Genomic DNA, 15,117 nt, shown 5'->3' with positions numbered 1-15,117 from the left:
CCCTGCCTCCCTCACACACAAAACTGATTGACACATGTAGAGGCGATTGTCACGGCCAGCCAAAACTGTGTGCTGCAACGGGCATCGCATGGCTACCAGTGGCAAGCCCGCTAAAATGCCCCCTCCTTAAATTAAGTTAGCGGACCGCACACTCCACTAACCATGTTTTTCTGATCATGTATCTGTTGAGGCTGCTTGCAGCTGTGGTGGACACACTCGGGGAAGAAGTACCCCAGGAATGCACCGCGCACTTGCACATTCCTGGGGCTCTGGAGGCAGATTGCCACACAGCGATGATCCCCTTTGCCCAATACCCAGAGCTGCTGGATGAGCTGCGGCTGGGCACCAGAGTGCCAGTGCCAAGCCGCCGCTCATCTGGGCGGGTGATCTGCCCATCCAGCAACGGGCCAGTGATAATCTGCAAGGAGAGCAGGTCAAGCCCACTCTCCCCACAAACCCCCTTTCAGCTCTACACACGGATCGTGTGTAGAGACTTATACTCACTTATCAATGATTTACACCTGAATGTCTGAACTGCAGTATATCAATAATATGGACACACTGGTCATAGTGTTTGTTTGCTTGTAAATTTAGAGCTAAAGTGGTCAACTGAAAGTGGTCAAGCTAAAGTGGTCAACTGAAAGCTTTGGGTATAATTACTGGGATGGCAGAAATCAAAGAGGCGGATCTCACGATCTGTGAGACCCGCTTTTTCCCAAACTGCGGGGAGAGCGGGCTAAGCCCACTCTCCCCGCAGACGGGTGCAGAGGGAGCCCTGGGCGGCTGGGGTGGCACTTAACAGCACAGAATACATTAGCACAGGAGTTAGAAATACAACTTGGCTCACTTGCCTTGTCCAAATTTGACATTCTGTCCATTATGCAAAACTGGGTCTGAGATGTCCAACAAAATCTTCCTAGGATAGCAAATTAGTACTTAGCACAGATAATACCAAGCTCTGTGTCAGTGTTTATATATTATATGAGGTTACATGCGTTCTATCAGATCAGCACGATCATAGTAGCCAGCTTAGTAGTCTGATCATCTTGTAGAAAACAGAAAACAGAAATCAACACAGGTCCTCCTTTTTAAAAATAAAGATACTGAAAGATCTTACACTCTGCTGGATCTTACAGTGTCGTGGGAAGATACAATTGCTCAAAGCCTCCTATCAGAGGAAAAAACTACACACACCAGAGTAAAAATTTTAGACTCTTTCCATATAGCAATTTAACCATAGGAACACAGGAAGCTGCCATATACTGAGTCAGACCATTGGTCTATCTAGCTCAGTATTGTCTTCACAGACTGGCAGCGGCTTCTCCAAGGTTGCAGGCAGGAATCTTTCTCAGCCCTATCCTGGAGAAGCCAGGGAGGGAACTTGAAACCTTCTGCTCTTCCCAGAGCGGCTTCATCCCCTGAGGGCAATATCTTGCAGTGCTCACACATCAAGTCTCCTATTCATATGCAACCAGGGCAGATCATGCTTAGCTATGGGGACAAGTCATGCTTGCTACCATAAGACCAGCTCTCCTCTCGTCTTCTCTGATTAAAAGTTTTGTACAAAATGACACATTCTCTTTCCTGTACATATTCTCTCTCCTAAAAATATTTAAGTCATAAAATATATTACTTTACCTGTTTCGTATGTTGCATTCCCTGGACATCATTTTTCTTATAACATCATCTCCACCAACTTCATACAGGCATAATTTTACATTCTGTGTCTAAGCTTAAAGTGTAGAATCAAGTTACATTTTATTGAAACTGGAACATTTAATTACCCTTACAATGGAATGTGTGTGTAAACGTAGATTTTAGATACCTAGCTGCTATCACATGCTTTGAAAACTATCCCCTGGGATATTATACTTCAGTACTTATCTGAGAGGGGGGGAAAGATACAATTGAAAATATGCTTCTTCCTCAGTGGTTTTCTTTTCCAAAACACACCTTATAATTAAAACCTTATAATTTGATGAGTATACTTGTGATGCAGAATTGCTTCTGTCCCGGACTGTACCTGGCATTCACATGTTGGACAACAGTGCAATTATCAACCTTACAAAAAGCCAGTGAACATTTGCACCATCTGAAACTACACTTGTTGGGTAGCGATCCTATTTAAACACTAGTTGCAATACATAAATATCAAAGGGCCTAAAGTGAGGATGAGTGTCTCTGTGGGGTAGATGTGTGTAACTATGCTGTTCTCCCTTTCTATGCACAGGTCAGGTCCTACACAACAGAGTTGCATTATTTGAGCAGCCCATTTTGAATCCCAGGGTTCAGTAATAAAATGTGCAAATATAATGACCACAGAATAGGGTTAGGCCTGAAGAGACCTAGTCCAGCCCTCAAGCATTTCTCATCAAGTTCCCAGTCTGGCTCTTGAATAGAGAAAGAGCTCTTTCCCTCACATCGTGAATAGAAACAGAGTGTCTGTCCAGGTTTTACATGTACGCCAATATCAAGGGATATGGTAGAATATGGGAGAATGCACAAGGAATGCCTGATGTGCAAAAGTCTTCCAAAGCTCCTTGCCATTGTTTACATGCTGAGAGGACGATTCTGAGTGCTATGTCTCTGTCTTGGCTAGCACAATCAATGTTGCTGACCCATTTTAGCCCATGTTGGCCAAAATACGGCTTCTGTTAAAAATATGTTGCCCACCAGAATATGCAATTCCTTCATTATCTTAGCTTAAAAAAAGCGAGAAGGGACAATGTTAATTTCTTTTTCTTTCCCCCCACAAGACAGACTACTAAGCTGGCTACTATAATTGTGGTGATATGGTAAAACTAGTATGTTTAAGCCCGTTATAATAACGGGCGCTAGCTTTTACCCTCCCTTTATTTATTTTTCCTTTTTTTGGTTTAATCTTTCTGTCTGTTTCTTTATCTCTCTGTCTCTTACTCTCTTTACTGTTTTCCTGTATCCCCCCCCCCTTTTTTGTGTTTTGCTATTTCTTCTCCCTTGCGTTGTTCTAACATATTCATGAATTTTTATTTTTATTTTTGGTTTAAGTAATTTTGTGTATTTCTCCCCCCTCTGCCCTCATAGTATTTATTTATACACCACTGTGAGTGGAAAAGGAACTGTGAGTGGAAAGGAACTCTCTCTGCTTGTGAGGGCTCCCCTGTCGGCTGGTGTGCTGTCTCCCCTCAGGGAGTTGTGACTGCAGCCTGATATCATGGTTCTCGTTAGTAAATTTTGACAATGTGGTGACAGTCATCATCAACGTGCTGTGCTCTGTTAAGCTTGCTAAATAAAAGATCAAAGTTTGCTCCACTGTGAGTGGAGAAGCACTTTCTCTGGTTCTGAGGGCTTCCCTGCCGGTTGGTGTGCTGACTCCCTTCAGGGAGTTTAGACTCCTGGCAGTATTTGGTTGTAAATCACTAATAGAAAGCCACTCCTGGATGTTATGAGCTAATTTTGGCAATGAAGAGCCAGAAATAAGCGTCCTGTTTTGCTCTCGGAATAATCTCCTCTAACGGTGAAGTGGAGACCGTTAGTGAACTCGGCTGCTGAGTGTGGCCATTATTTCTGCAGGCTGTTTTCCCGCCCTTAGTTGGAAGGGGTGGGGGGGAATTTCGCAATATGTGATTGGTTGGCCGGGGAAAGGGGCTTACTGTGTTTACTTACTTGCTTGTGCAACTGTGTGTTATGGCAGCCCGCCCTCCCAAGTCCTCCTTTCCACCACCCCCTGACACGGACGGCCATTTTCTTTTAAATATTATCAAGAATGACTAAAAGGGCTAAAATGCCCCATTAAAATGCCCCCGCGGCTGCCGCCGCCAACCAGCCACCCCCCCTCCAAGCAAAAACCCACACTCCCACGTTTTAGGGCCAAAACGGCCCATGAGCATTCCCCCGGGGCTCCCGCTGCCGAACTACCGCCAGCCCTCCCAGCTGCCCAGACCTCTCCTCCCCGGGAGCACGTCCTAAGATCGCTTGCATGACCAATGTAGAGAAGGAGAGAGGAGCGCTCGTGCAGAGCTCCTCACTCCTTAAAGCCTCTTCCTGCACTGCCGCTTTGGCCGAAAAGGACGCAATAGGCGTCCTTTTCGGCCAAAGCGGCAGTGCAGGAAGAGGCTTTAAGGAGGGAGCTGCTCTGCACGCGAGCTCCTCTCTCCTTCTCTACGTTGGTCATGCAAGCGATTTTAGGACGTGCTCCCGGGGAGGAGAGTTGTGTTGGTAAGCAGGTTTTGGCAGCTGGGAGGGCAGGCGGGCGGTTGGCGGCGATAGCCACGTGGGCATTCGGGGGCATTTTCAAGGGCCGTTTTGGTCCTTAAACGTGGGGGTGGGGGTTTAAAGCTTGGAGGGGGGGGACGGTTGGCGGCGACAGCCGCGGGGGCATTTTAATGGGGCATTTTAGGCCTTTTAGTCGTCCTTCGCAATATTTAAAAGAAGATGGCCGGCCGTGTCTGGGCGGCCGTGTCTTTTTGGGCCGTTCTGAGCATGCGCTCCGCGCATGCTCAGAACAGCCCAAAAAGACACGGGCAGCACGGCCGCACGCCCAAGCATTTTATGGTATAGGATGCATCCTAATACTTGTAGTATGAGAAAGAAGCCATTTCTATTCATATTCTTCATACATTAATACTCAAATATACCTTTCTAAGCTTTCTAAACAGAAAAATATTCTGAAGATACTTCACAATAAGATTGTGCACCCGACTAAACCATAGGTGGGGAAGAAGGGAAGTGGGGAAGGCAGGGTTTCACCTACCTACGCCCTCCCCCATGACAGAGCACTCCTCTTGGGAGCTCTGGCGCTTGCCCACACGATCCATGCTGCTCTGTGTAGCACAAACTTTGGAAGCTTGAACCTGCAGCCTCCAGGGATCCCACAAGTGCGGTGCATTGTTTGCACTGGGGGATTCCCCTAGGAGTTGGGTGCTCTAGGCATCCAACTCTGTTTATGCTTGGGCTGCGTGCAGCCTGAACACACACACGTGACACCAGTTAAGGGTAAGGCTCACACCCTTAACCCTGGGTAAAGGCCAGAGTAAAAAGTCAGATTAAGCAGGGCGGCAGCGTTGGGATCAGCCTCCATCCCAGCGCTCCACACAAGCAGCCTAACCCTGTGAGAATAGCCTCAATGAGTTTGCTGTGACAATCTGGGTTAATTTATACAATTCATTTTTGAATTTTGATAAATATTCATGCCATCTCACATAATAATTAATTTGGCAAAAATGTGGCAGTAAAATCCCTAGAGCAATTATGAGGAACAGCTTTTTGGTAGTTTACATATATAAATCTGCATGGAATCATTGATTGGGGTTAATGGAAGCTTTACACTGTTATACAGACTTCTAAGTGATTCAAGCGAGGGGGTTAACTGTGATAGGAATCAAAATTGTCAAATTAAAAATGAACCGATGAAAGCAATATTTTTAATACAAAACAGTAAAGCCCCTTTTACTCTATAAGGGAACTATAAAAAGCTGTAAAAGAATAATATGCAGGATTTTAACGAGGAGCAGACTTGATTGTAAGCTGTTTTACAAACCTAGGATTATATTACTATGAAACAGTATTAACACTATTCCTTTAAGAGAGCCCTAAAAACGTATTTGTTTGGCTTGGCCTTCCAAGGTTTGTAAAATGTTTTTTAAAGTACTTTAATTGGTTTTAAATTGTTTTAATTGTCTTTGAATTGTTTTTAGCACTGTGTTTTGAATTGTGTGTTTTTATGTCTTTTTGATTTTATGTCTTTTTAAAATTGTTGTACACAGCCCAGAGCTTTTGGATGGGGTGGTTTATAAATGAAATAAATACTGATAATACTAATAATACTAATACTAATACTAATACTAATAATTTAAAAAACTGGTGGGACCATAAAATTGAAAAAGTTGTAGAAAATGAAGATGCAAAAATATTATGGGACTTCCGACTATAAACAAACATCTGCCACACAATACACCAGATATAACTGTAGTCGAGAAGAAAGAAAAACAAGTCAAAATAATCGACATAGCAATACCAGGGGATAGCAGAATAGAAGAAAAAGAAATAGAAAAAATCACAAAATACAAAGATCTACAAACTGAAATTGAAAGGCTGTGGCAGAAAAAGACCAAAATAATCCCAGTGGTAATTGGCACCCTAGGTGCAATTTCAAAACAACTTGAAGAGCACCTCAACACCATAGGGGCCACAGAAATCACCATCAGCCATTACAAAAAGCAACTTTACTGGGAACAGCCTATATTTTGTGAAGATATCTATAATAACCAACAGTACTGATGATAAAATTCAGCCATCCCAGGTTCTTGGGATGGCTGGATAAAACAAACCAGTCAATAACACCTATCCTGTGTAAACAATAAAATAAAAAATAATAATTCTGTATGTACAGATATTATTGTCTCTTTCTCTTTGAGGAGTAATCTAATTTTACATACAAGACAGTTTGCAAAGGAAGCACTGGCAACATCCAGGTATATGGATAAGCTGAATAGATACCAAACAAATAAACCCAAGAAGCCAGACCAAGGCAATGTTTTCAGTAATTCACTCTGCCTACATTTTAAAATATATATATAACTGCAGGACTGGCTGTATTGTTTTTTTGTTTTTTAATGTAGTCACTGCTGTGGATTAGAAAGCAAATGTCATAATACATGTAAATTACTGTGACATTTTCCAAACTAGTATTAACCAGATACATATATTTTTATGAACTGGCAGGATTACTTTGTAAATTTCAGGTAAGTCCTAATCAGTTGAAATTCTGACACTGAGCTCAGTCAGATGTTCATTTTGGCAGTACAGGTTCATCATATTTTTGAACACTCCAGCAGAGTTCGACTTCGGACACTAACTTTAAAAAACAATAAAGAGACTTGTGTCACCTTCAAGACCAACCAATTTATCATGGAACTAGAAGACGGCAGTCCTCTTAATCAGATATACAAGTACAACCAATTTTTATATGTTTCCTGAAAAATAGTATCAAACTCTTTTAGTTGAAATAAAACTTTATAAACTGACTGTGTGATAACTATTTAACTTGAAAGAAATATATGTATTTTAAAATGTTATTGTATTTAATTTTAAAATATTTTAACATACAAAATATATATAATGAGATATAACAGAGGAAATTAAAACAACTGTACAACTGAAAGCTGAATGCTGAAGCTAAACTGATTACTAAACTACTTATTTTGAACCAGTTACTGTTATTTTGGGTTTAGAGGGTCTATTTATGTTGTAAACCATGCATAAATAATAAATATTTATTTATTAGATAAATACATATATAAATACATAAAAATTCAAAGCAACCAAGAGATCTTAGGTGCAAATTCAGATCCCGTTCACTATAAATGCTTTCTCTGAACCAGTTTTTGGATTTGGTCTGATACCCTACATTTTAGAACCCAATATGATGGAATAATTAAGAGGCTATTCACACACATGTGCAAAACCAGACTAAGGGAGCACAGCCCAGTTTCGCACGTCCGTGTGAACCACCAGGATCGGGCTGATCCCGGTGGCTCCACGGTGACAAACCCACCTATTTAGTCACCCTATTAAATGAAGTTAAGGGAGCAAGCATTTATTTGCTCATGTGTCACTCGTGGCTGCTTGCAGTCATGGCTGGCACACTCAGGGAGGGGAGGGGGGATACCCATAATACACCACACACTCACGCAGTGCTTTATTAGAGCTCTGAGAAATGGGACAAGACATGGTGGCACGCCCTGGCATCCCAACCCTTGGAGCTGCTGGGAGCAGGCGCTGGTCGTCTGGGAGGGCGATCTCCCAGGGAAGGGGAGAAGATCATCTGCAGGGAGAGTAAGTGTAACCCACTCTCCACACAGATCGCCTTGGAGCCCTTCTCACGGATCGTGAGAAAAGGCTCTATGTCCCTGACTTGTGTTTTATTTGCCTCCTTCTTCCATCCCCCTCCACCCAGATGGGCAAAAGGTAAGGTGTGTGATTTACCAACAAAATTGGATTTATCTGTACAACTTTCTGTTCCTTAATCATAATCATATGAAGCTGACTTATATGGAGACAAATTATTGGTCTGTCTTGTCTACTCTGACTGGCAACAGCTTTTCAAGGTCTCAGGACTGAAAGCTAGCATTGTGTAGCGGTTAGAGTGCTGGACCAAGGAGACCTGAGTTCAAATCCCGATTCAGCCATGATACTTGCTGGGTAACTCTGGGCCAGTCACTTCTCTCTCAGCCTGACCTACTTCACAGGGTTATTGTGACAAAAAACTTAAGTTTGTTTTGTTAAGGAACCACTGCTCTGGGTTCTTTGGAGGAAGAGCAGAATATTAAAAAATGATTTAAAAGGGGGGGGCACTGTCAGGATTCACTCCACCTCTCAGGGAGAGGAGGAGAAGGAGGGCCCCGACGTATTTCAGTGGAATCTTCAGATGAGAATACCAGAGGGAGTCCCAGAAGAACCCCAGGAGGCAGAGTACTCTGAGCCAGTCCTGGAAGAGCTCCAATCCAGAGATGGAGCTCAGGGTTCTTCCAAACAAGAACCCTGGGAAAGACCCTGACACTAGCACTATTGAAACCGCAGTGACAAAAGTCTCTGCCAGTCCCGCACAGACGCAGGATCTTGAGGAACACATTTCTCCATTTCCTGGGATTATCAACTATCACTGGACCCCCTGATGAACCTCCAGGAATCTGACTTAGATTCAGCCTACAAATTCCCAGCAACCTCCAAACCCCCAGGAACGCCATCACATTGGACATGGGCTACCTTACAACAACTGCCAGTAGACAAGTCACCCCTTTGGGAGTAAGATAACCTCAAGGATAATCCTAAAACCAGTCCCAACTGCTGCCACAACAAACCTGCGGCCTACTGTCTACTAATGCCCTTATAAGCCCTCTGGAAACCGAGGACAGCTGTTGCAACAAGAGCTTTGCTGGCTGTGTACTCCAGCTCTGTTCCTGATTACCTTTGCTTTTTCTAGTACATACTCCAGCCCAGCCCTGTCCTGCCCCTGAGCAGAATGGAAACCTGGCACCTTGGATCCCCTCTTGCAACCTCCAGCTCCACTGTCAGCTAGACTCCACTTCACCCTGCTCGCTCATCAACTGTGCTTCTGCCTGTGTGAGTACCTGGCCATGCTGCATGAGTCGCAAAGGCAGGACAAGTAGGCAGAGGCGCTCTTACCCCCGGACTTTGGGGGCAAAGTCCAGGGCCTTCACAGCCCCCAAAGCCTCTTTAGCATGTGATCATCAGGCGAAGCTCTACCCGCAAACCCTCTAAAGGCAGGTCTCACCGATCGTGCAACTCACCTCATTGTATCCATACAGTCCCAAACCTGCCTGTGTATTAGAAATAATAGAAAAGGCGAAACACTGGAACTTTCTAGCTCAAAACAAGGGACCCAAAATATCTGAAAAGATACAGATACAAACTCACATACCTCTCAAATAAAGGTAGAGAAAAACTTACAGATTATTCTAAAAGCCCTAAACAGATATAAATTATTGTAAATGGCTTGTCCACTACCATCCATCAAAAAAATAATATGGGGAGATAGTTTTTTTCACTGTTCTACATCATCTTGGTAAACAAGTGAAGTGTATACTCCATCTGCTAGCTATTCTGTAATCATAAAATAGTTTTTAATCATAAAAACACTATTACTTACTTTTTTCAACTTATAAGTAAATATGTCTACTGTCAGATAATTTCATGCTATTAAGAGGCTTGAACCTCCTGTGCTGCTTACTATCAATCTAGCTATCAATCTAAGATGAGACTGTCTCCAGTCCAGTCCTCCTACATTTGGAAAATGCTCAGTATTGTAGTACTCTGTTTGATCCCTGAAGAAATTGTATGAAGAAAAGGGTCAGTAAGTGATCCAGCTGTCAGGACCCTGAGCAGTTCAACAGTCAAGATATATGAGTCTGACTGCTTTTGTTCATCTAACAGACTTCTTGTATGCCACCAAGATTGATCACAATGATAAATTCCACAAGAAATCCTTTCTATCCTCTGATGAGTTACATTCATTCAGTTACATAAATGCTGGTCTAGAATTTAAACCATGTTAAATTAATTACAGAATTTTAAAATAAATGCATTTGAGATTATTTTAAGAGAGTCCTATGTAATTTGGAAGTCTTGAAATAAAAATTTTAAAACACACACCCAAAGACAATTTCAGTGCAGAGCTATAAGATTTGCTAGACGACTGGCAGCTGTGTTTGCAAAATATCATTGTGCTTAAGCTTGTTGGAACATTTATATTTAAAACTATTTTTGTGTCATCTATTTCCAACGCATTCTGTTTGACCAGCTTTGCATTCAAGAGTCAGTTCTTGATCAGCAAATGAGGTCCAATACATTATATATTACACATCTGACACTCAAATTGATTTTTGGAGCCACCTATCCTAACTAAAGTATGACCAGTTCCTCAAACTCTTTAAAAGAGAGCAAGAAATAACACACAAAGCGAAGGAAAAGGAAAGGAAAAAAGTAGCTAGTAAGCACAGGCCAGATGATGATGATGATGATATTTATTTTTTAACTTATTTTTACATTGATATCCCGCTCTTCCTCCAAGGAGCCCAGAACGGTGTACTACATACTTAAGTTTCTCCTCACAACAACCCTGTGAAGTAGGTTAGGCTGAGAGATAAGTGACTGGCCCAAAGTCACCCAACAAGCATCATGGCTGAATGGGGATTTGAACTCGGGTCTCCCCGGTCCTAGTCCAGCACTCTAACCACTACACCACACTGGCTGACCTGGCTGGCTCATGGTGATGATGATGATGATGATAAATAATACAACTTCATTTGTTAACTGCACCATAACAAATTGTTCTCTGGGCGGCTCACAACAGAGGATTAAAACATACAATAAAAACACATAACACATTTAATCATAATGGGAGGGGTAAAATACAAAATACAATACAAAGCAGCTTAAAAACTCATTTTAAAATTAGTTAAAAATCAGAACAAATCTGAAAACCAGAATTTAAAAACCTGAATTCAAAAGGCCTGTGTGAACAAAAAGGTCTTTACCTGGAGTCTAAAAGAACAAAGTGATGAAGCCAGGTGAACCTCACTGGGAAGGCTATTCCATGAATGGGGTGCAACCACCGAAAAGACCTTCTCTCTGGTAGCCACCTGTCCAACTCATTTGGCAGGGGCACCCAGAGGAAGGACGAGATATGTAGCCCATGCAATTGTATGAGGTCTTGCTTTTGAAGCTGCAGAATACTGGTCCAAAACCGATAAATTAATTGTAAAGCCCCCAAAAAACTGCAATGCCCTGTGTGTGGGCTGCAAAAATGGGTACCTCTTTCAGCACTACTAATGAAGTTTGACAATGCAAAGGTATTTTTTGTAAACTTACTTGTCTTTGTATCTATTATATATTTTTGAAGAATCTGTACGTATGTATGCTTACATGGAATAAAGTCATACTACCTGATGACCTACAGATAGCAAATTCACAATTTGCCACTTAAATTAGCTGAATGAACTACTTTTTACACGGAAATATGCTTGAAAAAATTTAAATAATTTTTTGGGTAGGTTTTTTGAAGAAATTCTGAAGTAATTACTCTTAAAGGCTCACTCACAGAAGGCTGCAGTTCTAGCAAAGAGCAGAGTCCAGGAGATGAATTCTTGAAAGTTATGAACAGTGGAAAGATGAGATGATTGCTAGACGAAAGAATCTGTAGATCTGCCAACCATAAAACAGTTCAGAGAGAGCACACGTCTTGCTCTCAGTAAGTCTGGGATGCTCACCAAGTACACAGGACAGAGCTGCTTACTCTAGATTGGCTGAGAGCGCGGGGCGGGGGGGCCCTCTCCAGGTAAATTCCTGTTTACATAACCATATCTTCCTGGGTAATTTGATGGTATATAGACTAAAACTCTAGACAACTATATGGGTGCGTGGCTAAACCACACAGCAATATTATATAGTGTAAGGAACAGACCCAGCCAACCAACTCATGTAGGAGGAATTATCTCTGAGTCACCCCTCCTTGTTACCTGACTGGGTTTAAAATTAATTAAAAAGAAAAGAAGACTCTCTGGTAGATTGTATCACTGCCACCAATCGCTACTTAGTAATTTTCCCTAACTGGAAGAGAGCGATAAAACTTCCAGTTCCAAGCTTGCTTCATCTTGCTAACTGGCAAATATAAAAACGTGGTTCCACTTATATACCGTATTTTACGGACTATAAGACGCTATGGACTATAAGACGCACCTTCATTTTAATCCAGTTTTTCAGAGTTTTAACATATTAAACTGTTAAAACATATAAGACGCACCTGAATTTTGGCGGATATTTTTCGAGGAAAAAAGTGAGTCTTATAGTCCATAAAATACGGTATATGCTTAAGTGGGGCTGTAGCCAGCTGTTTGGGAGCATGTGAACTAGAGGCTTCCCCTCCCCGTCTCCCGGAGTCACTCTGAGAGGGCTTGTAAGCCAAAGAAAATAATTTATTGCATATAGATAGGTAGATAGATAGATAGATAGATAGATAGATAGATAGATAGATAGATAGATCGATAGATAATTGAGTATATCATGAGTAGCTGTTGCAAATAATATTAGCTTAGTGGTTACAAGAGTATTCAAAATGCCCAGATGTTCTCAGGCAGTACTTAACTTGTTCATACTAGACTGAAGTTGAAGATAGGTAATTGCAAAAGCAGATACTTGGGAATACAAAGCTACACACTCAAAAGAAAATAACTTCTAATGCAAGTCTTACTAAAACATTTTCTCCTAAGTCTAACCTTCTGAAGCTATAAGCTTGGACTTATAGCCTTCCCTTGGATCTCACCAGGACCTAGGTGAGACCAATCCCTGAACAGGGATTTGCACAACTCACCCTGCAAGAATCTGGCAATATACAATTGCTCCTCTCTCACCTGGGCACCTTTCTTCTTCCCAGATGCCCATCTGGAGCCCTCTAGTTCCACCCAGTAGTTAACCGATTGGGTCATGACCTAGGGTCTCCAGTCTGCTAATCAAGGTCAACTGCTTTTTCCCAGTTAACTCTATCTGTACTGGCCAGCTGCCTACTACACAATGGACTGGGTCTCACAATCAGTGAGACCCAGTTTGGGGCGATGAGCGGGGAGGGAGCCCTGGGTGGTCAGATAGGCCGCCCACACGATTGCCGGCTCCGTGATGGAGCCGGCGGGGGCTGGGGGGAGCAGGGGCCGATTGGCCCTCGCAAGCTGTAGCATGCCCTGCACGAGCATGCAGGGCATGCTGGCGAGACCCCCAGAGCCAGGAGGTGGCTTTTCGCCTCCCCTCTGGGGGTCTCCTCGTGAGTAGCCGTGGCGCAGACCCACACCATGGCTACTCATGATCAGAAAGCCTGGGTTTGCGGAGCGCTCATTCCGCAAACCCGGGCTTTAGGGAGGGCTACCAAACCGGGTGACCCGCTTGTAAGCCACAGGGCTCACCTGCGAGCCTGGTGGTTACACGATCAACAAAAATTGGGCTAGGCCAATTTTTGTTGATCGTGAGAATAGCCCCATAGTATTCCTAAAACATAACAACATAACTCTCCAGTCTGTATGTATCCTAAACACATGGTGCTCTTGTGGCAGAACACTACCTACTAGCAATGTTGATAAGGAGGGGAAATGAGACAGATAGAGATAGGGAGTTAGGGACAGATACAAAATGGATTGAACTGGTTAGGTATGTGCGGCAGTTAGAACTAGAATTGAACTAGACCCACAGGAACATTATCGCACAATAAACTTATACTGCATAAAATTGCAGAAATGTCTATTTGTATGGAAGATACTGGTACTCTCAACTAACAAAATTAGTTTTCATCAGCTTTTCCTCAAAAACAGTACAGTGCATATTTTTGATACTAATTGCATATATACAGTGAGTTTCCAAATTATTATTATTATTATATTTACATTTATATCCCGCTCCTACTGGGTGACTCTGCGCCAGCCACTTATCTCTGAGCCTAACCTAACTCACAGGGTTGTTGTAAGGGTTAGCTCCTAGTCCACCACTCTCAGAATGCCCTCAGAATGACTCAAAACTTGTAACCAGATTAATTACGGATGCAAAAATGGACACAGTCTTAGGGTGAATTAAATTTCAGATGGATCCATTAGTAACAAGCAGTGAAGATCTAAACTCTAGAGAGATCTGCTGTATCTCTAGATTCACTAGTTAGAGGAAACTATTTAAATGTAAATAATCTTGATGGTTAAAAATCAGAACTATCAAAGGTGTCTGTTGGGTCTGCAAAACTAATAGGATTATCATTGTCAAGTAGTTTAACATAAATTGATAGCATCTGTTTTTTAAAAGATGTATTTCTTCCAAAAACAAAACTTTTGGAAATTTAAATGAACTTACATGTATACAACTGAAAGTAAGTGATAAGTGGGACTTCCTTTGGTAGCTCTGGTAATCTCAAATTTTTATTGGTGACTAGCGAACTGCAGAGACACACTACTATTTGCTATAACTTCAATGTGTACTCACTCTGATGCTTTTTAATGTACTAGTTATGTCACAAATAGCACAGGAACATAATGTTGAATTATATATTAGAATTCGACATTGCTACTTGATAACTATGCTTCAGAATACTGCAGATGTTTCAATCTGTATCTCATTTCACTTAAAATGTAATTGATGCATCAATCTTACAACATTTTCAAACAATGAGCTGTTTACTTCATGCATGTAACTCTTTTGTGTTTTTTTGACAAACACTATACTATAACAAAATCTGTCAAAGGGATATCTCCAAGCTGGAAAATAAAAGGTAGTGGACGCATGAAAAGTCTCACAGGTACAGAAAGGTGAGCAATATTTAAAGGCTTACTTTGGAAGAGATCAAGAACCAGGTAACCCACTGTGTGTCCTAGCTTTTCCTGCTACTCAGAAGATACTTGGGGACTTTCTCAAGTTCTCTGCAGAACCATTTCAGGAGCTCATGTTAGGGATCATGAACTGGTCTTCCTTTCAGCCATTAAGGGATATTTTCATTGCAGTATCAGACCCGAGGCATCACCTTAGGGCAAGACAATCATGAGTGGCCACGTGCATTACTCAGACACCAAGGTCGCAACAATATATTAGACACCA

General features: G+C 42.1%; 1 protein-coding gene across 27 annotated transcripts in view; it reads right to left on the bottom strand.

Annotated features, from left to right (window-relative positions):
• Nucleotides 1-15,117, bottom strand: part of TENM3 (teneurin transmembrane protein 3) — a 2,371,016-nt gene that overhangs the window by 604,578 nt on the left and 1,751,321 nt on the right. Inside the window, exon 2 of one of the 27 annotated variants that reach the window (XM_053252618.1) lies at nt 14,855-15,043. The exons of the other annotated variants lie outside the window; for them this stretch is intronic. The gene's annotated coding sequence lies outside the window, so the exon portion shown is untranslated. The remainder of the gene's footprint in view (nt 1-14,854; nt 15,044-15,117) is intronic. 27 annotated transcript variants of the gene reach the window in all.

Source organism: Hemicordylus capensis, chromosome 5 (assembly GCF_027244095.1).
Source record: "Hemicordylus capensis ecotype Gifberg chromosome 5, rHemCap1.1.pri, whole genome shotgun sequence".
Lineage (NCBI taxonomy): Eukaryota > Metazoa > Chordata > Lepidosauria > Squamata > Cordylidae > Hemicordylus > Hemicordylus capensis.
Note: the sequence above shows the minus strand (reverse complement) of the source record. Positions and strands in the feature narration are given on the sequence as shown.